The sequence below is a fragment of the Rattus norvegicus genome, chromosome 6 (assembly GCF_036323735.1).
Source record: "Rattus norvegicus strain BN/NHsdMcwi chromosome 6, GRCr8, whole genome shotgun sequence".
Taxonomy (NCBI): Eukaryota; Metazoa; Chordata; class Mammalia; order Rodentia; family Muridae; genus Rattus; species Rattus norvegicus.
Window position 1 is genome coordinate 47,563,186 of NC_086024.1, and position 22,637 is coordinate 47,585,822.

General features: G+C 48.4%; 1 long non-coding RNA gene across 1 annotated transcript; it reads right to left on the minus strand.

The window, feature by feature from the left end:
• Positions 1-121: 121 nt before the first annotated feature.
• Positions 122-20,474, minus strand: LOC102553989 (uncharacterized). Its single transcript, XR_005505825.2, has 5 exons — positions 20,263-20,474; positions 12,588-12,703; positions 9,488-9,564; positions 7,810-7,832; positions 122-6,511 (listed from the first exon to the last, which is right to left on the minus strand). It is a non-coding gene; the product is annotated as an uncharacterized LOC102553989 (long non-coding RNA).
• Between the last annotated feature and the right edge of the window lie 2,163 nt (positions 20,475-22,637).

A 22,637-nucleotide genomic window follows, 5' to 3' on the forward strand; every position in this document is an offset into this window, starting at 1 on the left:
CAACTAGTGCACAGCCCAAGAGCCTGTACCTGAACCCTTATTCATCCCTGTGTCAGAGTTACTTTTCTGGTTATCATGACCAGTACTGGATAAGAGGCAACTTAAGGGAGAAAGGATTTATTTGGGATGAGACTTTGAAGGAAGAGTTTGTCATAATAGAGAAAGCCTCCTTGCAGGAACGCATGGCTGTATGCTCATATCTTTTTGGACTACAAAGGTGAGAGGGGACAGGAAGTTGGGCAGGACTGTAAACCTCAAGGCCTACCTCCCCAGAGATCCACTTCCTCCACATAGGCCCTTGTTTTAGTTACTTTTCTCTTGTTGTGATAAAACACCATGCATTTACTTTGGCTTACAGTTTCAGAGGGCTACAATATACGATGGAGGAAGGAAGATCAACTCACATTTTTATCCACAACAATAAGGCAGAGGAAGAACACTAGGAGTCTTTTGAAACCTCAGAGTTCACCCCCCAGTGACACGCCTCCTCCAACAAGGCCACGCCTCCCAATCCTCCCCAAACCATCTGAGAACCAAGTACTCCCAACTAGGAGCCCAAGAAGACTATTCCTATTTAAATCACCACAGCCTCACCTTTAAAGGGTTCCAGAAACTTCCCAGATAGCACCACCAACCGGAGAGCAAGTGTTCAAACATGTGCATCTGTGGGGGACTTTCCATACCCAACCTGTAACACTCCACAACCCTTCTGCTCCTCTGCCTTCTTGCTGATACTGGTCACTGTCTGTTCTAGATCTTCGGAGCAGATAGAAAGACTCTTGTGGGAAGGGCCATCTGTTCTCATATGCTCTGAGTGTGAGACTTGGTGCTCAGGGCAGCAGACTATGCTTTGCTCTTCCTGAATTTGCCTTTAGTGATGAAATTGGCCAAGGCAGGGGGATGTTTACACCATACAAATCGGCACAAGCTACAACCAGAGCTACTTCTAATTTCCCTACCTCCCGGAGCTGATTGTTGCACATCTACTAGAATGCCATACATCCAAGACTTTTTAAGATGTCTGGGGCTTGCTCAGTGGAAATCTCAGACAAGCCCCTGTCTCGACTGGATGTCAGGGGGCCCCTGTTTTCCTCGCAGCTCTCTCATCTCTGCCATGTGTCTGGAAGTATTCTGTCTTTCAAAGTCCATGGTGACCTAGGCTACTATTTACTGGGCTCTCAGGTTTTGGACAGCAGGAGGAGACCAGGCTGCCCACCACAGCCTTTCTTAGGGTGGAGTAAGATGCAGCAACTTCTGTTTCTTTCCCTCCACATCCACATAGCAGCAGCCCAGGGAGGGTAGCATAGGGCCAAGGACCTCAGAGCTGACATTTCTACCTGCCAAAACACAATGAGATTTAAGTATGGATAGAGGTATCATTTAAAGTAACAGGAAAGGCTAAGGGTTCCCTTCTCCCTTAGAGAGAGAACAGGCCACGACAGGTTCCCTGTGTAGAGCACCTGCTTGTGCTGGGGTTCTCCCACGGCAGGTCCCCATGTTTGCTCCATCTGACAGATAAGGAAACTGAGGTTCAAAGAGGAAGTAACCTGCCACAGACAGAGACTGTGAGGGACGGACGCGAGAGCTTCTCTGGGGCAGAACCAGAGGCTGGCTTCCACATTTCTCTAGACTCAAGTACAGAGATCAGCTCAGGGCCAGCCAGCATTATCTTCAGACCCCTTGTTGGGTATCCATGTCTTTCCCACTTGCTGGGTGATGAACGGGTTTCCCCAGCTGCCTATGAAAGGCCAGTAGGAAGTGCTGCTGTCCCCATGTCCAGCCTTGTGTATCAGGTCTGTGGCTTCTCCAAGGCTCACGGAGGCGTTTGGAAGGATCCTGAGGTTTTGAAATTACTATGGGCTTCACTTGGGTTGGTAAGCCACCTGACAAAGTGAAGCCAAGCATGAGGTGGGCACCACAGTCTCTTTTGGCCACAGCTGATGCCTAGGCCCCTCATTCCTGCTTCCAAGTCCACAATGCCCACTCCCATGTGAACAACTAGCTCGTACATTTCCCCATTCGACTGATGGTGAAAACTGTGCTATTTTAAGGCCACATGGAAGCATGTCTTTTTTTTTTTTAAATAAGGACCATCTGCTACCGGCCCCAGCCCAGATGATACAGTTGGAGCCTACCCACAGCATCCTCTCCCGCCTTCAGACGGTTCCAGGAACGAGAGTGAGTCAGCCTCAGCTGAAGCATGTCTTGCTAACCCAAGCAATAGCCCAGGGGCCCAGCGTAGGGGACCACCTGCTCACAGGGCAGGTGTTCCCTGCAACCTCTCCACACAGGAAAGGAATCTCACCCCGAGCCTCATGGGCACTTGGACCCGCCTTCCAGATGTGCCCCTTCCCTTTCCAAGGGACTGCAGCCAGTCACGAGTTCAAGCGCAGCTGCTACTGCCCCTTGTCATGGCAACTCATCGGAAAGTGCGCGCACATCACAGTGAAGCTGGTGGCTCACAGCTTGGTCACTTCCTGCCGTGGCAGCTCTCAGAAGAACTCCTGGGTCTACTTTAGGTGTGAAAAAGGTAGCTGCTATCAGGAAAGGGACTACCAGGGTGTCCTAGGCAGCTGTGCCTCTGGGCCACTGAGAAGGTACTTGTAACCACTAGTGGCTCGGCACTGCAATTCTGCTGTAGGTCCAGGTGTAGTTTTAGCTCTCTACCTGGCTGCCTTTTCTTAGCAACCAATGTCTCATTGCTCAAGAGAGGCCATTAGCATCCAGTGCATAGGGAGCACCCTGCTTACACATCTGGCTTACAGGCCATGCTTGCTCTTCTGAAATGTGAGACAACACAGGATTATCTGACCCATCAACGATGCCAGAAAGTCTGAAGGAGGGCCACACATGGGAAGGGTCTGTTCTGCTGCCCAGAGATCATGTTTTGTATCACACAGAGCTGTGCCATCTGAGTCTGTCAAGAAGATGTAGAGATCCGGAAGGTCAGACTCTCTGGACTTGTCACCATTCTCATGTACTTCTTGAGCTCTAGAACAGGTCTTTTTTTCTTTTTCCCCTCCAGGGACCCTCATTAGAGAGTTCATAGGTAATGGTAACCCAGCCTGTTAGATCATATCCAGGTCATTGTAGCTTTGGTCTTTGTTTGGGATGCTGGGAACCCCAGAGGCCAGGACTCGGCTTGGTGCTTATCTTTTCTGAAGTCCCCTTTCTCCTCCAGTGGATATGGCTGTGCCCGGATGTGCTCGCGTTGGATAGAGCCCGGTCCCACTGTGAAGTCATAGCACCAGTCCCCACAGCGGGTTCTGGGGTCCTGTTGGGGTCTGTGTCCTTTCAGCCTTGAGTCCTGCTAGCATAACTTCCTGGTCTGGAGTCTATCTGCCGCTCCTGTAGAGCATTGCATTTTATCTGTGGTCAGTTTTCTCACTCATTTCCTGCCAGCTGCTACTGGTTTTTTCAGTCAGCTTCTAGAACTACAGTAACTGGGAAAGTGCACAGTCCAAGTGATTCACCAGCTGTGGCAGGCGCGACGTGAAGACTGGGGCATACCCTGTGTCGAACAGAGACGGGCACCTCCACCCAGCCTGGGTCTGTCCCCTGGGCCCGTATGAGTGACACAGAAGAGGTTCTGGGACACATACACATGATGAACTGAAAGCTGTATGCGTGTGTATATGTGTGACATAAGGGATTTTTTTTTTCTGAAGCCAAAATAAATGGTTTCATGTTTTGAGAAGTCTGAGCTTGGTTCCTTTCACGGGGAACCCTGGGCTCTTGTTCTCTGAGGTGTGGTGGGTGAGTGTGCTAGGCCACTGAACTGGGCTATCTGATCATACTTAAAATGTTGTTTCTTGGCATTTCCAAAAATGAAGAGAAGGAAATTCCCCCACTGGAGCAAATTACTCCTCCAGACCGAACGCTTGAGACGTGTCTACTCGGTATTCTCGCTTTATGCAGTGGAATCGTGTTTTGGAGCTGCTCCCAAGCCAGCAATCACTATTTGAGGGTGTCTCTCTATCCAGAGGCTTCTCTGCAGGGGTGGGGCCCTGTGTGGACAGCAGAGTCCCCAGACAGTAGAATAAGGACTAGAGGGAGCACAGTCACCTAGGAACTTGTGTAAGGGGTGGGATGCAAGGCCTGGCTTGAAGCCTCAGGCCCAGGGCCTGGGGGATCGGGCCAGCCATCTGGCCTCTACATACCTCTCAGCTGGCCCTTTCTATGACACCATTAGTAGATTTTTATTAATCTGTTAGTAGATATGAATTGTGAAGAATAAACACTACCAGGGGTGGTGTCCTAGGCAGCTGTGCCTCTGGGCCACTGAGAAGGTACTTGTAACCACTAGTGGCTCGGCACTGCAATTCCGCTATAGGTCCAGGTGTAGTTTTAGCTCTCCACCTGGCTGCCTTTTCTTAGCAACCAATGGCTCTTAGCAACATGCTCAGTGTCCACATGTTTTCTTCCCTCTTCTTGGGTTTCTCACTGAGCGGCTCATCCTCTGCTGGCTTTGAAACGGAAGTGTCCCAGGTCACCTAGAAGCATCCAGATGCCCACGAATGGAGTTGATGTAGGCCACCAGGTGCATTCCCAGAGACATCCGTGGAATCGTCAGTCAGATTTGTATGATCCAGGCATGTGGTCTGGGCAGTTAATGCTATTCCCCATGTACTCCCTCAGTACTCTGTGATACTATGCTTGCTTTTGTCTGGGCTGGTCACCTTTACCATCTACCCTTTTCTGGGTCCATAACATCTCTTGGGCCACTTCATTGCCCAGGATGTCATATGCTCACTGGGCTTGGGGTTCCAATTTCCTCTCTGAAGTCTAAGAAGTCACTTGCCAATGGTTGCCAATTGCCAATTTCTCTCCAATGACTCTCTCTCTCTCTCTCTCTCTCTTTCTCTCTCTCTCTCTGTGTGTGTGTGTGTGTGTGTGTGTACATGCATTTACATGCATATGGAGGCCATAGTACAACCTCATCTGTTGTTGCTCAGGTACTGTTTGTGCTTTAAACAATTTTTATGTTTCTGAGACCAGGTTTTACTTGGTAGCCCTGGTTAGCTTGGAACTCACTGTGTAGACCAGGTTGGCCTCAAACTCTCAGAGATCCACCTGCCTCTGCTTCCTGAGTGTAGGGGTTAAAGGTAGCAGCTACTATGCTCAGCTTCTTTTATCTTTGTTGAGACAGATTCTCTCGTTGGCCTGGTACTCACCGAATAGCTTAGACTAACTGGACAGTGAGCCTTGGGCATCTGTCAGTTTCTACCTCCTCAGCACTGGGAATATATGAACCCATCACCACGCCCAGCTTTAAAAATTGCAAATGCGAGCATTCTGGGGACTCAAACTTAGGTCCTCGGGCTTTCCAAATCCGTGAGCACTTTGCAGACCGAACTCCACGCTTCTTTCTTGAGGAGACGGTCCCACTAGAAAGCCTCTGCTCGCGGGTGTTCCTTCTAGGTGAGGTGTCACTGTGGCTCTGACAACTGAGTGGGCTTCTGCACAGACCCAGGAGTCCTCTCTCTGTGGGTCCCCATTTTCAACCTCCCATTTCAGATGCCTACCGAGTTATGGGGGAGCAATGCAACGAATCCACAAATGGACTAGTCCCAGGGCTGCTGGGATTTCTGGCCTTTGTCATACTCTGCCTCTTTGGTATGGCAGACTTCTCTTCGTGAATCCAGCTACACAATGGCACCTCCAGGAAGCCTTCAATAGTTTCCCTTGTCTCATGAGTCATTTCCTTCATCCATGGGCTTCGTTGAGGTGTGAGGCTCATTCCCTGAGTCTCATTCCTGGTCACAGTAGGTGGGAAAGCTAGGCGCTTCCTACTTAGGGGGACCAAGAACATTTCTTCCTTGTCCCATCTCTCTACAGTGTAGAGTCTACAAGGAAGTTGGAGTTCCAGACACCCTGCAGACTAGTGATGGCAGTGACCCTGTCACAGAGCCTGGAACTGTGCAGATGGCTTTGCAGGGCTTAAAGCAGATGGGGGCTGAGTGACAGAACTGTCAAAGAACGGCTCAGCACAATTCCCTTGAAATGGAAGCCTGGCACTCCTGCTTGTGGAGGGGAGGGTCCTGGAGGACAGTTTGGACAAGCAGGGACAGCCACACAGAACGAATATCATTTGGGGGCTGGGGTCAGAGATAACATGATGGTCTGATGCTTCTGGTATGGGAACTGGGATCAATAAGAAGGTCAAAGGAGGAATGAGGCTTGGTTTCCAAGGAGATCATTGATAACAAGGGAGTCCAGGTTTCTCAGAAAATCAGGGATAGCATGGGGAATTAGATCTCCTGAAGGTTGGGAATGACACAAAGATTTGGGGTTCTCCAAGAGAGTAGGGATTGCACAGGAATTCCAGGTTACTTAGAGAGGTCTGGCATGACACAGGCGCCTGGAGTCTCCCACGGAGATCAAGATAGCATGGGGAACGCTCGGAGAGGTCAGTCTGGACTTTGTCCCTGCTGGTGACCCATGACAGTCTTCTGACCTAGTGGGTTTCTGTTTCCTTTTCTGAGAGAATGGGGCAGTAGCATGTGGCTGCCTGGAAACAAATGGGAATATCTGTACACTGTATATTGAATATTTTCATTATCTCTCTCTTGGACAGTCTTGGCTGGAAAGTATCTACAGGGTGTCTCTGGAAGAGGAGAGCAGGAGAGGTTGAGGTAGTCAGAGACTCCCATGTCTGGGTGGTCTGTGGGGTTAGGAATTGGGTCTCTGGGCAGCCATTCCCTCTACGTCAGTGCTTCTTAACTTTCCTAATGCTGTGACCCTTTAATACAGATCCTTAGGTTGTGGTGACCCCCAACCATAAAATTATTTACCTTGCTATTTCATAACTGTAATTTTGCTATTGTAATGAATTGTAATGTATATCCGATATACAGGATACTGGATATGCGACCCCCGTGAAAGAGTTATTAGACCTCCAGAAGGGTTGAGACCCATAGGTTGAGGATTACTGCTTTATAAACAGGCCTAGAGAAGGTAAGTCGTGGCCCAAGAACCCAATCTGCTGCCCACTCACGGGTAATCGTTTTTCACAGACGACTTGACTGATCTCCACTTTGAGTCAGGGCTGGCTCACCTCTTACCCCATTTTCTCTCCCAGTGAGACTGGCTTTAGTGCAGGGTTCTGGGATGTTTCCATGGGAGGGTATGTGGGAGGCCATAGATGCCCTGCCTTCGGAATAAACTTGGCTTTTCTTTCTAGACCAGGCTAGACAGATCTCAGAAATGGCCTGTTTAGGGCATCATCTCTTTCTGAAACTCCTGCTCTGCTCGAAAGAGCCAAGATTGGGTTGTTCAAGCACAAGGCAGCTTCCTGTACAGGGGAGGAAGGGTGAGGGGCTGGTCAGGTAGACTTCAAGTCCCTTCCCCAAAGCCTCCACTTACCTCAGCCTAGTCATCCTTGGGAGTCATTTTTGGACCACTGACCTCTGGCCTGGGTGCCCTGGCTGCTGGGTGGGGCGAGTGCTGGGAGGTGACCCAAGGAGAGCCTCGTGTACTGACCCAGGGAGAGCCTCGTGTACTGCCCATAGTCTCCCTATACTTGTCCCCCCCCCCCCGCCCCAGCATGTTCCACTTTCAAAAATAGCTAATGAGGAAATTAATTTTGTCACCCAGAAGTATTCATGTCAGGGAAAGACAATTAACCTCTGCACTGATAAATCTTTTCCAAATTAATAAAATTCACTTGTAGATGCTGAGAGACTTAGTTGAGGTGAGGACCCCAAGCCCAGTCTGCAAGGTGAGTGTGGAAACAGAAAAGGGGAAGAAAGAGGTGGACTGAGGGAAGGGGCAGAGAGGAGAGTGATATGCCTTAGATTTGATACTTACATTGTCTGGGATATTCACAAACTCTGTAAATGAAAGCAGAGAAAAAGCGTTATGCTACTTTAAAATACAACTTTCCAGCCGTACCTCGACTAAGTTGCTTCTGCACTGAATCCTTCTGGATTCCTTTTTCCTGGGGACACCAGGCAAAAGTCGTTGTCTAGAGACTGGGGAGAAGCCTCAGTGAACAAAATGTTTGCCATGCAAACATGAGTATTTGAGTTCAACTCCTGGTATGCACATAAAAAAGACTGATTGCAGAGATAGGGACCTATAATCCTTGCTGGAGGAACTGATGTCAGGTGAATCACTGGGGATTGCTGGTTAACCAGTCTGGCTGAATCAGTAAGTTCGAGGCTCCTTTCTCAAAGGCTAAGGTGGCGAGTGATTGAGGAAGACATTCAGCCCACATCTCTGGCCTCCACACAGGCACTCACACATTTGTACATGTTCTTGACACCCCACACTCCCAACACACACATGAAGGGCTGTCTGGCTGAGTCTCTGATCACTGGGAACTTTTGCTCAGAATCCCAGCCCTGTCAGTTAACTCATGCTTCTCCCTCATTTCTTCCCGCTTTGTGGAGACCATGTAGGGTTTGCAGCAGCATACTCGAAGAGGTTTGGGTCCTCTTTTCCAAAGCTGAGACTGGTTAGGGTGGACAGGAAAATTTAGTAGGAGAGAAGTTCTGGGGACCCGGGCAGGTGAGGCTGATGTCAGCAGGAGGAGAGTGGAGGAATAGTCAGGATTCACTCTTTTCAGCCCTCAGAGCATCAGCTCCCATCCAGAGAGCACTCATTTAGGAAGCAGTTCTGAAGGACTTTTCTCCTGAGACTTGTAGCTTTGAGGTATTGGTTGACTGGCTGGAAGACCTTTTAGGGATAGGAATCTTTATAGTTTGGGTCTGGGTCCTGTTTGCCAGATGCTAACTTATGAAACATGGTTTGCAAACATTGTTCACAGGTGCAGCTATGCCGCCAGCTAAAGGCTCTCCCATTCATTAAGACTCCATACTTCTGTTAATCCTCCACCTCTATGCAAACTGTGCTGGAAGCAACCAGCCTTTTAACTCTCACTATAGCACACTTACTACAGTTACTCTTACTATAGTAGGTTCCAGAGATTAGATATTGGGGTGCATGGGATAGTGTAATTATATTGTCCTGCTTAGTGAACTGCTCGGAAACAGCAAGGAAATGGGGAGAAAAGCCCTTCAGCTACCAGGGCTTCTCTCTAGAAAATACAGGGGCACTGACGGTTGCCACTAGTTAGCCAGAGTGAAAAACAGGAACTGGGGCATTCAAGACCTAAGAGAGTTTGAGCTAAACCCGGGCCACCATATTGTCAACTTGCCTGATGGGAGTGCTTGTGGAGGAATCAGTGGAAGGGGCTGAGAACAGGCCAGTCATTTGTATCACAAACACTGTTCACACACTGTGAACACAGACAAGGGGGAAGGAGATATTAAGTGTCTGGAGTCCAGTGACCAAGCTCTCACTATCTAATCTTCGTAGACAGAGTGGCAAGGGTGTAGATTCGAGGCATCGATAGTTGTCACCTATCTTGAGTTCCGTTAGGCCGTTGTTCACTCTTGGGGAGAGACCTCCCTTCCTCCCGCAAGCCCAGAAATGGGAGAGATTTGTCCAAGTCTCTGGATCACAAGCTGGCATAGACAAGCACCTCAAATGCCCACCCGCACAGAGAAGGCTCACAGAGTGGTCTCCTGAAGTTCGGGTTAGTTGATGGGGTCATCGAGCCTGGGACAGAGAATAAGGAACTATCAGACTTTGAGCCCAACCAGGGTGATGGGGAAAGGGTTCAGCAAAGACAGAGCATCCTGACCCATGTTGTCTAAGGAGTCCATAGAAGCAATAGTATATGGAACCCAATAAGGGGCCCAGGGCACTGTAGTCTGGAGCGCTTGTTTCTCTTCCTACACCCTCCTTTCCCCTCCCCCCCTCCATCTCTTCCTCCTACCTCCCTTCCTCCCTCCCTCTTGTCTCCCTCCCTTCCTTTAATTGCCCAGCACTAGATTGGGTTGTAGATATTCTCCTTCCATCTACCAAAGGTGGAGGTTGGACTGGTATAGGTCAAAGACAACCTCAACAGCAGCGCTGAGCCCTCTGCCCCAGGCTGTCAGCCCAGAGATGAGAAAGTGGAAAACATGGACGGCAGAGGAGAATTTGGGGAGGGGAGATGCGAACAGGTGTTAGGTCTGAATGTGTTCTTGGATTGTTACTTTTTCAGAATGGTATTTACCAGCTGCCCCTTTCTCTGGGTTCTGAACAAAGATCAGGAAGGTGGCTCAGTCCACAGGCTGAGGCCTCCAAACCAGAGGGCAGAAAGAAGATTCCCCTGTTGAAGGAGAGGGTTCATCATGCAAAACAGCTGCCTCATAAATGCTACTGTCAAACTTTTGGAGTTAGGTGGGTGCTGCCTTGGCCAGTCTTGAAGAGCACGTGATGTCTGGAGGTGATCCTTGGAGCCCCGTAGGCTGGGGGGAAGAATCATGTCTAGGTCCTGAGCCAGTCTGAGCCTCAGTTTCTCTATCTGAATTATTGACACAGAGCGTCTACTTCATGGGGGCGAATGATGTGGGTAAACAAAACGAAATGTATTTTCAGTTCGAAACATCGCGCACGTGCTGCCTCCCAGGCAGGTGCATACAGGACCTGATATTCTGAGCCTGGAGGAACCTCTCAATGTCCCTGTGCCCTCCCTGAGCTCACCACCTCTCACAGGCCCTTCCCACATCAGACTAGGAGCCATGTGAGTGGTTCCCCATAGCCTTGGTCTCTCCAGCTTATTACTCAAGTGGACATAGATGAAGGAGGCAAGGGCTTTTACCTAAGAGACAGCATGACTCAGCAAAGCAGAAGTCTTGGTTCAAAGCCACACCTCTTTTTTTCTTTGAGGCTGTGACAGTCTTTCAATAAGCCTTTGCTGTGCAGTGCTACTTGGTTCTCAGGAGCCCTAAGGGAGCTTAGAAGCAGGGGTCCAGCCTGTTCTCTGCCTGGAGCCTTCTCTCTCTCTCTCTCTCTCTCTCTCTCTCTCTCTTTCGGTGGTTTAGTCTAAGGAGAACTTTTCCCTAGCTGGTGTCTTGGATGCCCTGCTTGCTGGAAGGGTTAATCATCTGCCACACAGGGTAGAAGGGTGGGGAGGGAGACAAGTGGGGAAGTAGTCAAAGTTGAAGTCTCACAGCTGGGGTTCTAGTTCCCAGTTCTCTTGCTCAAATGGTGTTGTGGGCTCTTGGCCTCTGTCTCCCTTTCCACCCCTTTCAGAGAGACCCAGGTTTCCCCTCCAGACCCCTCCTCCTCACTGCTGACTCAGCTCTTTCTACAGCTTGCAAATGCTGCTGGTGGTGGCGGGTGTACTGAGTCTGGTCAGGGGTCAATTGCTTTTCCCAGCTGCCTTTTATGCTTCCTATTTAGAGACCAAGGCTTTTGGAGGTCAAGTGACAAATGGCATGCCTGAGTTTGTAATCAGTGGTATGATGATGGCCTATCCTGGAGCTTTGCTGTTTATGAGGGGCTTCTGGGTAGGTAACGACAGTTTCACCTGGGAATGGCTGTTAATACACTGTGGTGCTTGCTTGCTTGGATTTCATTGATTAGTGGTGGAATTTAGCAAAGACTTTTTTCCCTGGAAACAGAAGTAGCTCCCTAGATGATTTGTCTATCTGAATGCATTCTCCATAAGAACTGAAGGTACTTGCGAAGACCCCAACTCCAGAAGAAGGAGGCTGATATTTGTGTCTCTTCTTTATTCCTTTCAGAACAAAGATTTGGACCCAGGGCTTCACTCTCCTGACCTTGAGCATTCATTAAGTCCCCTTCCTCTGTTACACTTATTTCTCCAGCTTGGCCACAACCACTGGAGCCTTATTTTCAGATAGGGAGTACCCAGAAAGAAGGCCCCTCAATGGGCAGTAGGGCAGGCTAGTTTCTAGGCCCCATCCTTAAGTCCTTTCCAGAGGGCTCCCTTCCCACCTTCATTATCATGAGGGTCCTGTGTAAAGGACAGAAGTGGTTCTGGGAAGCTGGAGCTGGTAGAGGCTTTGAGCAATACTAATAGAGTTTGAACTTGGGGTTTAAAGCGTCCTAGGTAAGTATTCTACTCCTAAACTACATACATCCCCCCCACATTTTGTTTTGTTTTGTTTTTAAATCTTCAGACATTGCCTAGGCCGTCACTAAATTTACTGTGTAGTCCAGACTGGCTTTGAACTTTTTGATCTCCCCACCACAGTCTCCCAAGAAGCTACCTGCCTGGCTGGGTGTAACTGTATTATAAATACATTTGATACTGTAGAGAGAATAGTAAAAACAGCTACAGTACCACTTACAGGACCTGACTATGCCACAGTCTCCTGTCACCTTCATCACAAGCATCAGCATCGTCGTTTGACCAGTGAGGACACTGGAATGCAGAGAAAGAAGTTCAAACAACCAATGGGAGAGCCCCAATTTCAGAAAGAAGCTGATCCAGGATATAAATCCAGGGCTCTGAGGCTGCCCGTGTTTGTAAAGCCTAAGTTCAAAGGTGGGGAGCTCCCTCCTTCATGAGTACACTGGGTTTGCCCAGGCTAAGGCAGAATAACCAACAAGGTAGAAATGCTACAGTGGACCTTGGAGTTTATGGAGAATAAATCACCATTTGTCCATTCGTGTGCTTCAGGGTGAGGTAGTACAGGAGGAACTGCTAAGTAGGGTACCAGCTCCAACTCCAGTGTGTTTATATTGTAGTCATGTGACCCTTGGGCAAACTTCAGTTTGCTTACCTGATAAAAAGGTGTACCCCTGACAGTTATGCCATTTTCCAGGAGCCATTGTTGAAACAGGAGAGAGTAGTTTAAACATTGGAATCCACTGTCTTGCAGTTCTGGAGGCTGGAAGTCTAAGGTCAAAGTGTCATTAGTGGAGTCTGCACCCATTGCCCTTGAGTGGCATGGTTTCTGTCTCTGCTCAAACATCCCTGCTCTTGAGGGTCAGGGTATTACAAAGTGGCCTGTTCTAACCTACACTGTTACCTCTAGAAGGTAGAAATATGTCCTGGGGCAGAATATCTATTTCCCAGACTTCTGAGAGCATGGGGGAAGGGGTAGATGAACTCTCTGGGTTGTCTTCTTAGCTGACTGAAGTAAGGGATGTTCCTTGGTTTGGGTCCTTGCCTCGTCAGGGAGGCAGCTTTGAGGAAGACACTGTGGTCATTTCTCAGCATCTCTTATGAGAGGATTAAGTAGGCCAGGCTAATAAAAATGCTCCCTTCTGTGTGCTCTACGAGCTTTCTATATTAAAAAAAATTTAATTGGAAAGTCACAGTTGTGCATATTTATGGGGGTACCACGTGACATTTTGAGTATAGTTACATCATAGAGCGATTAGGTCGAGCTCACCAATGGTCTGCTATCTCATATTTTTCCTTTTTACCCAGAATGATGGCTATGATAAATAACAATTCACTTAAAAATTTAAAAATTGCTAACAGAGCAGATTTGACAATCCAGCTTGGTTCTCTGTAGTCAGGCATAAACACGGCCCCAACTCCTCAAATGTGACAAATGCACTCAGACATTTTATCCAAATGTAAGTATTTGGGCACCTGGCCCGATCCTTGAAGTGTTACCATCGATAAGTTAAATGTCAGTTGCTTACTCATTTGTGAGTGAAGATTCTTAGATATTCAACCATGTGCTATTGAAATTCTACCCTGAAATGGGCTCTGGCAATCAGCCCGACAGGGTTGAGATGATGTTTGAGGCAGACTGGGCAGTGTGTCATCACACGTGTGTGCATTTAAATAAAGGTCCTTATAGTATGTTTCCATCATTATAGTCTTAATAACAGACTTCTCCAGTCCTTCACTACCACCTTCTTGTGAAGCTGTTCTACTGTCCAGAGAAAAATCTGATCTTCAGAAGGATCCTTGACGTTTCTTAGTCTAATGTCTCTTGGCTCTTAGGGTCTTTTTTTTTACCATGCATGATTTTAGATTATCATTTGGAAAATATTAATTTATTGAGTTATGCAAATCTTCCAAATGTTGACACATTTTACTGTACAGCATCCAGGAACCATATTTATTAACATCACCATCGATCTCATTAGAAAAGCCTTGGAAAGCACTCAGTCAAGCACATGGTGATGGGTAGAAGTTTTCCAAAATTCGGATTTTTTTTTTTACTTGAAATCACAGATTTTATCATTGACAAGATGTTTTCCCTAAACTACTAGGCTCACTTTGTTCATTTTCAAGGGGATCTCTGCCAAACACCTAAGTCTGAAGAGTCATAGTTTGTAAGATACTGAGTAAAAATGGTATTGTGTGAGATGAAAATGGCTAGTTTAGCTTGCAACTCAAATGACTGTTTTCCCTCAGGCAGCCTCTCATGTTAGAGAATAACAGAAGTGCCTGGATTCCTTTTCCATTTTCTAATACAAACTATTAAAGTGCAATTAAGAGTGAAATTAATACTTTTTTTTTTATTAAGGACTGTCTGCATGGCTCTAGTTGGGTACTGATGTGTGTGACAGGGAAGAATGGAGTGCTGTTTGGTATCACTGCCTACTGCTTTGATGAGTGGAGTTCAAGCTGTAATTACCTTTATTTCATGTATGCAAGGGTCATCCAGGGTAAGAGCAAGCATTACCTCATACTTCTTTCTTTCTCTCTGTCTATATTTCTGGGCCTCTAGTTTAGCCCATTATTTGGTTTCAATCTATTTCTTTGCTGCTGCTCAGTTTCTCTTGGTTCCTCCCTCTCCCTCCCCCTTTCTCTCTCAACTTCTATTTCCTGACCCTGGCTCCCCCCTCCCCCAGTCCCCTCATCCTATCTCTTACCTTCCCTATACTCCTTTCCCAGAGAGTGGGTCCTTGGGAGAGGGACAGCTCCACATGGGTGCACATGGACACCATTCACTGTGGTGGAAGAGGCACCTCCTAATGATTCTCAACACTGGAGCAAACAAGAGCAAGGAGACTTCCCACTGGAGAAGGCCTTTTCCTCTGGGTGGTGGCTCAGCCCTGGAAAGTGTCTCCATAGGTGCTGTGTCTGAAGTGCACCCCCCCCCCACAGCTTGCTGTTCTATGGTACATATTTCAGTGATGGGGCTATAGGAAAGGAAAACCACTATCTTGTTCCTCCTTATTTTGAGGCAGCCTGAATTTGGTGCTGTGTTGGACACACAGGTCTAAGGGGTTTACTATTGTTTCTAGTACACTTGCTATGGAAACTCCCTGAGCATCAGATGGTGACTTAGTCTCCGTGAGAGTTTGCAGAACATTCTGCTCATGGAAATGGCTCTTTGGCTCTTCTCCTGACCCTGCCCACCCCATCCAAAGTTCTTGCCTTCATCTCCCTCCCCCGACATAAACTCCATCTTCACAACATATCCATGGCTATTATTTAAAATTGTGATGTAATTTTATTCATTATGCATGGGTGCATTGCCTGTGTGCACGTCTATGCTCCTTGTACATGCCCAGTGAGTGCAGAGTTCAGGAGAGGGCATCATATCCCCTGGAACTGGAGTTAGAGATGATTGCAAGCTACCATGTGAGTGTTGGGCATCAAATCTTCTAGCTGATCTCTCTGGATGTGTGTGTGTGTCTGTGCGTGTGTGTGTGTGTGTGTGTGTGTGTGTGTGTGTGTGTTTGAGGAAAGAAACAAATCTTTTACAAATTCTTTGCATATGCTAGGTGTCCCAAGGATGTCATACACAGTTTTTCCTTTGAGGTCTTATAGCCCCCAGAAGCAAATTGAGCCTTGAAAGGGATGCAGTGACTTGTCTCAGAAGTCTCCCTGTCAGTCACTTTCCTGGTAGAAGGATAAAGATACAGACATTGAAGACTGAAGACTGGTATTTGGGCCAAGTATGGGACACAGAAGCCAGTGGTAAGGCTCCTGGTCATTGTCCCAAAGGGCAGAAAGACCCATGACAAGATGCAGCTGGCATGAAATGGATGCTTCAAGCTTGCTGTACAAAGTATACAGTCAAGTGTGTTTTTGGAAAGTGCATGTAGAGAGGCATGTGGAGGTTGTATCTGGGGGCAAAGAAGAGATGCATAGTAAGGAGCAGAGGACAGAGCACAGCGAGACCACTGCAGAAAGCCAGAAGGGATTCATTGGTGGCAATGAGGATGACAGGTTCTCCAGGCTGTGACAGAGCACATGTGAGGGTGAGGGTGGAAAGGAGTGTAGTGTGCGATCTGGCTTCTAGGTAGGATGGTCGTGTGCACTGAGACCCTTCCTCCTGGCAGTGGGCCGCAGGTTAGAGGCAAGGGGTGGGTGTGATGCTGAAGGGCCTTTGAATGAAAGCTTAGGGAGGCTAACGTTTTAAGCCTTTCTATTGTCCCACAGCTAAAGGTGTGGAAGTGAGCCCCCATTGCTAGAGTGGGGGATCTAACCCCAATGAGATAGTATCTTAGATGGAGCATTTAGAGCACCACTCACATGGCCCTATCCAGCTGATTGAAACCATGATCTGAAGGGAACTGCAAGCTCAGAGAAAGGAACGAGAGACAGGAAGGGCCTGGGAATCTCCTGGCTCTAAACTTGATCAACCACAAGTTCTCAAAGCCCAAAGCTTGAGCAGGGAACAACGGTGTCCCTTTGAGCAGGCCCAGCATTATCCTCAGGGCTTGGCATCTGTGCATCACCATGTGACAAGTGACTTTGGAGCTGACAAGCTGTTCTTCAGCTCTTGTCACCATAACCCTCAAGGACATCTAATTTGGCCTGCCTCCAGCTAATGAGCTATCGGCCCTCGGACTGAAGGCCTTCCTCTAAGTGCTGAACTTCCCCCCTGGCAGCGCTAAATATCAATTATTTCCCTCGGTTTCATGATTGCTTCTGGGCACTCAGGCCATTCCTGAGAAGTCAAGAGCAGGGGATAGAGTTACCACTGAGAGGAAGAAGTGTCAGGTAGACCACCAGGCTGTGCCTGAGAGTTGGGGCCTGTTCGCTATGGGCGGACCACTGAGCAGCAGCCAATGCATATCCTGCCAACTCCGGTGAAACTGCAGGAGAGGATGAGTATCCGGTCGTCGAACCTGTGTCCAGGCAAAGGACGTGTCATTGGGACAAAAGTTTGCCCACATACTCTCCTGTTTCAGGCTTTGACAGTCAAATCAATATCTACAGGCATTTAGGATGTGTCAGGTGATATGCTGCAGTGGGGAGAGAGGCATAAGTCAGAAGCCCAGGCCTAATATATTTGGGTAGGTGCAGGTACTTAAAACTGAGCACAAGAGGGGCTGGAGATGTTGGCTCAGTGATTCCTAATATTCATATACAACCATGGAGAGCCATCTATAGTCCCAGAACATGGAAGGTGGAGGGGCATGGAAAGGCTTTCTGGGACAAGAGACCTAGCTAGACAAGTCAAAATGACAAGCTCTAGGTTCAGCAAGAGATGCTGCCTCAGTAAATAAAGTAGAGAATAAAGAAGGAAGGTACCTGACACAAACTTGTGGCCTCTACACACATATATGCACACACATACACTATCACATGTGTAAACTTATATGTATGTAGGCAACATCATACACTCACACCCTGACCATCAGCCTCACCCCTAAACAGCCTTGCCATTGAACTTCTGTGTGTGTGTGTGTGTGTGTGTGTGTGTGTGTGTGTGTGTGTGTACAGTACATACATGGCTGCTACTCTAGGGGAAACATTTTTCACATTGATGGTTGTACTTGTCATTTTTCCCATTGATGTGACAAAGAGCCTTAAGGGAGCCAGGGTTTATATTAGCTCACAGTTTTGGGGGACACAGTCCCTCAAGCAGGGAAGGCATGGTGAGCTGTGGTGTGTTCACATGGCAATGGGGAGGACACAGAGACTTCTGGCTTGAACTGAGTGTAACCTTCCAAGGCCTGTGGCCCTAACCCTGTGACCTACCTCACAAAAGGCTCTATACTTCCCATATTTTCCTCCTCCTCCTCCCCAGGTAATAAGCATTCAAAACACAAGCCTGTGAAGTACATTTCAGATCCGAGCAGTAACTCTGGTGGTCTGTTAGTCCCATGGAAAGAGAACAGGATTAAGTGCTTGGAGAAAGGACACTTTTTCGCACGCCGGACCGAGGGCATGTATGTGGAGCTGGGCTCCTCCTGCTCTGTCTTAACTGCATTGCACCCTCACTTCAGGGTGGAGGGCCAAGGAAGGGGTCCTTAGGGAGCCTAGAGCTTCCAAACTAGCTGGCAGAAAGCAGGGTCTTTCTAATTACTTCCAACGAAAGGCGCTGATCTGCAGTTATGACATGAGGTCATCTTCATTAGAAAGACACGATGAGCATGTCTAATTTGATACGGTCCCGTCTTTTAGAGACTTGTCAGAGTTCAGACAGAAAACCTTTCAGCTTCTCAGTTGCATACTTTCCAATCTCATTCTCCACTGGGTTCCTCCTCCCCCTTCTCCCTTCTTCCTCCCTTGCTCCTGTTCCATGGTGGTCTGCCCTGGAATCCTTTATTTTGTGAGGAGTTGAAGTGGGCTGATATGGCCTCTTGGAAAAGACAGGAGGAGTTAGGAAGGTAGTCAGGTTCTTCCTTCCTGACTGTGAGCCTTCTTCTTCTGGTAGTGCCATAGACGGAACTGCCAGAGCCAGAGCCAGAGCCAGTGCACCTGTATTAAAACCCAGCTTAACTTCTGAGTGACAGACACAGAGAGACAAGTCTCTCTCTGACCTATGAAATACAGAGTGGGCTATGCTGGTCTGTGAAAAGGAGGCTGGACCGGAGCAAAGGTCCTGGGAGGAAGTTTCCAGAAAACCTTATTGTTCCTCATCTTGCACAGGACCACTTCCTGCCCAAATTGAGAAATGCTCTTTTCTCCTTGTTGTTGACGTCCGAACTGTCAACAGTTAGGCTGCTTCTTCAGTTGACCAGCCCTCTTGCAGGACACTGTGACCCTCCTAGGTCTCTCTGAGGACTCCCAGTGGCTGCCCATGTTCTCTTTGTTTTTTTCTCTGGCCAGCTTTCTCCAAGTGGGACAGAATCCCGTCTTGCATCTCAAGTGTCTATGGCTTTACTGAGGCATGGGAGGAAGCCGGCCTGCCTCTCCTGGATCCTCTGATACTCTCTGCAGAGAGTCCTGGTGCGGGGCGTATCTTTGCTGCCCCTCAGTCAAGGGCCTGCTCTCTGTCCTGCCCACCTCCCTCCTACTTTTTACTTGGACTTAACACATTATGAATGAATCTGCATTTGGGGCATGTCACCTTTTCAGGCGTTCACAAACAAGACGGAAATCCTCACGCTGCCTCACAGTGCTCTCACCGGACTGCTTCAAAATGGGACAACTGGGCTGTTGACCGAAACCATCTAATTATGACAGAACTAGCCAGCTTTATGTTGGGTCTACGTATAGACTTTCTAATCTCTTGGTCTGGTATTTTCTTTTCTTTTTCTTTTTTTCTTTTTTTCGGAGCTGGGGACCGAACCCAGGGCCTTGTGCTTGCTAGGCAAGCACTTTACCGCTGAGCTAAATCCCCAACCTTTGGTCTGGTATTTTTATTCCACTCTCTCCAGGCTCTCACTATGTAGCCCCTGCATGTCCTACATGGCTATGTGGCACCAGGCCTCTCTTCTGTGCATTTTTTAAATGAGTAGATTTAAAATTTTGATAAAATGCACATAGCAAAGTTTACTACTGTAACCATTTAGAAGTGCTATGGTCTGTGACTTTATGTACCCTTTCCATAGGTTTTTTTGTTTGTTTGTTTGTTTTGTTTTTTTGTTTTTTGTTTTGAATGCCTTATCTCCTTGGGGTGCTGCCCTCTGCCTGCTTCACATCAAATGCATCTATATTTCTGGGTGTCCCACAGAGAACACCATTGCTCCCCAGCGTCCCCTCAGGGACACTTTGGAAGGCTCAACCGAATCTTCTGGTTGCACCTCCATCCCTCTTCACTTTCTGTGATTTGGGAAGAGTGTCTTCAGTTTCCGTCTGTAAAAATGCAAATCATGAGACTCCCCTTGGGGGAGAGGAGAGAGTCAGAGAGTCAGACTGTCATGCCCAGAGAGTGGCTGGCTCCTACCCCCGGAAATGGGCCTCTTACTGTGACTGCCCTGGGGCCAGCAGAACAGCTGCGTTGGCCGAGCAGGAAGTGGTGAACAGGCTGGACCCTGTTCCAGCACGTTGGGGGAGAAAAAAAAAAAAGAAAAAGAAAGAAAGAAAGAAAAAGAAAGTTCCGTCACAGAAACTGCACACTAGCTCAGGCCAAGGCTGATCACTGACCTCCTGTGTGGTACAATCGATCTGAACCAGTCACTTCCCCCTGTTCCTTCCCCGTATGGGAAAGTCGGTGCAGGTGCACAGAACCACACAAAGCAGCTTGGGAGATAGCAGCCGAGGAAAAATAATTCCACCTGTAAACACCTGTGTTAACAAGTGCTGTATTTGTTCAGCTATTTTCTTTTTCAAACACTGTTTACACACACCTATTCTCTTACCTCGGTCAGGTGTGTCTTGCATGGCATCTGGGGACTCACTGGCAGGAGTCCAGGGTGCCTTGGAAATGCCTGTGTCCTCTGCCCAGCAAAGTAGGGCTGGGACTGCCAGGCCCTCAGCTGGAGCTCCAGTGTTGCTGGGTCAGCCTCTTGGAATGCATTCAGGTCCCTAGGAGTTTGAGGTTTAAGAGGCTTCATGTGACCAGAAGGGCCTGCCTTGGGGCCTCTTAGGGGACAGTGACCCCAGCTGGATGAAAGAGTACACCTGCTGGCCCAGGTCACTTTGCATTTTCACACCCCGGAGGAAATTTGAACCCCTGGCCCACCGGATTACACCCGTGGCTAGGTAGAAGTGCCTGGGGTTAGTGGGCAGGGAGTCAGTGGTTGTTTAGGGCAGCGCTCTGGCATCCTACCGAGACTTCTAGAGTTCTTCCTGATTCCCTTTGACTCCAGGAAGGAGCCTTTCAGCATCCAGACACTCAGGCTCAGGCCCAGGGTATCTCCAGGAATTACACAGCCATTCCCTGGTGACTGTGAGACATTGCTATTCTGAATGATTATTTACCACAAACCCATTTCTCAAAATAGTCACGCAGCTATAGAATGAGAGGGAGGATGGGTAGGAACCCTCCACCACTCTAGCCCATCACTGAAGCACATCTGTTACCAAGGAACCCACGACAACATCGGGCAGTCTATTTCAACTTCACTTATTTCCCCGTAAGTGTTTCTTCTGTCCCAGAATCCCCCTCCATGGTTGTATCATCACCTGACCTCTGGCCTGTGACAGTTTCTCAGATTTTCTTTGTCCTCCTGGATGGTGCAAGGGTTTGGGGGAGCATTGATCAGGTATTTTTCTTACAGGAGAGACGTCTTCACTGCAGCATGAAGGGAGCACACACTGTCATGGTCACCTATCACTGTGGGAGCACACAACGTCCCAGTGACCTATCGCTGTTGGTGTTGACCTCCGTCTCTTAGCTGTGCATGTTCATCAGATTTCCCCACAGTCCAGAGCTCCCTTGTAGCACAACCTTCCCTCCATATGTTCTCCGGAGGCCAAGTAATGTTGAGCTGGGGCTGGGGGTGGCCGGTCTCCACCCCTGAGAGGGAAGAGCAAAGCCACCTAAAACATGGACAGTCACATGGTCCGCTCCCCGTTGTGTACTTATCAATAGTTTATATCCATGGACATGGGTTCCTAGGTGTTTATTTTATACTCTGGGCTAGAATACAGTCCTTGCCCTATTCATTCCTCTAACTGTTCCAGATTTGGGTTTGGGTCCTGCTGACGTCTTGGTCCTTTCTCTTTCTGAACACTTCCTCACTCAAGGGAAAGGCACTTTTGCTGAACACCTGCTTGGGTCTTTTATTTGCATTTTCGGTATTACCCATCCCTGTCCCAAACACACCTCACCTCTCTTCCTCTCAGACCCATGGTCTTCACTCTTGTCCTAACAGTAGCGTCATGGGGTACCGAAGGCAGGGAGCAGCCAGGTGGCCAACTTTGGACTCTGCTTCTGTCCCTCCCCAGCTATGCATTCAGGAGCAGCCTCTGATGTGTGTGTGGAGGTCAGAGGTCAACCTTTAGCGTCATTTCTCAGGAGCCATCTACCTTGTATTTTAAAACAGGGTGTCTTAACATCTCCCAGAACTCATCCAGTAAGCTATGCTGGGTGTCCAGCGAGCTCTAGGGATCTGCCAGTTTTTGGTCCTGAGATTAAGTGACTGGGTAACTTTTTGATCTTTTGTGACCTAGATTAGACCAGATGGGCTTTGAAGCCTCTCTCTTTCCTGATGTTCCAGGCAGTACCAGGCACGATTGCCCAGAGGGGTGAGTGAAGAACAGAGGCAGCTGGGAAGAAGGCCACAGGCTAGAATCGGCTTTGTAATTCTGCAGGTAGGAAAGATGTCATTTTCCCTGGGAGAGAGGACTATACCCTGAAACTGACCTTTGGAGACAATGCCCTTTGCTGGAAGCTTAGGTTTTTTGCATAACCAGGCTGACTGAGCACAGGCCAGTGGTAAGAAGCCAGGCTGATCTGATGGTGTGCTAACTCCCTTGCCTTTGTGGGTAGGCAAATCGGCATGTTTGCCCACTGCTATGAGACATCTGTCTCTCATGTACTCCTCCCCTCCCAGCAGTGGCAACCGTCAACTTCTGTCACCGAGTGGGATTTAGGTTAGGGTGTCAGTTTAGTTTTCTGGTGTGAATTTTCCAGCTTAGTTACAGGTACTGAAACCAGAAGCCAGAGTCTGACTGATGGTGGAATGTGGAGGGGCATATTGTTTCCTGCAGGAATTGTCATGGTCTCGGTCTCCTTCCACGTGATGGAAGCCAGTTCCACCAGAGCAGGAAGGGGCAGGTTCTGGAAATG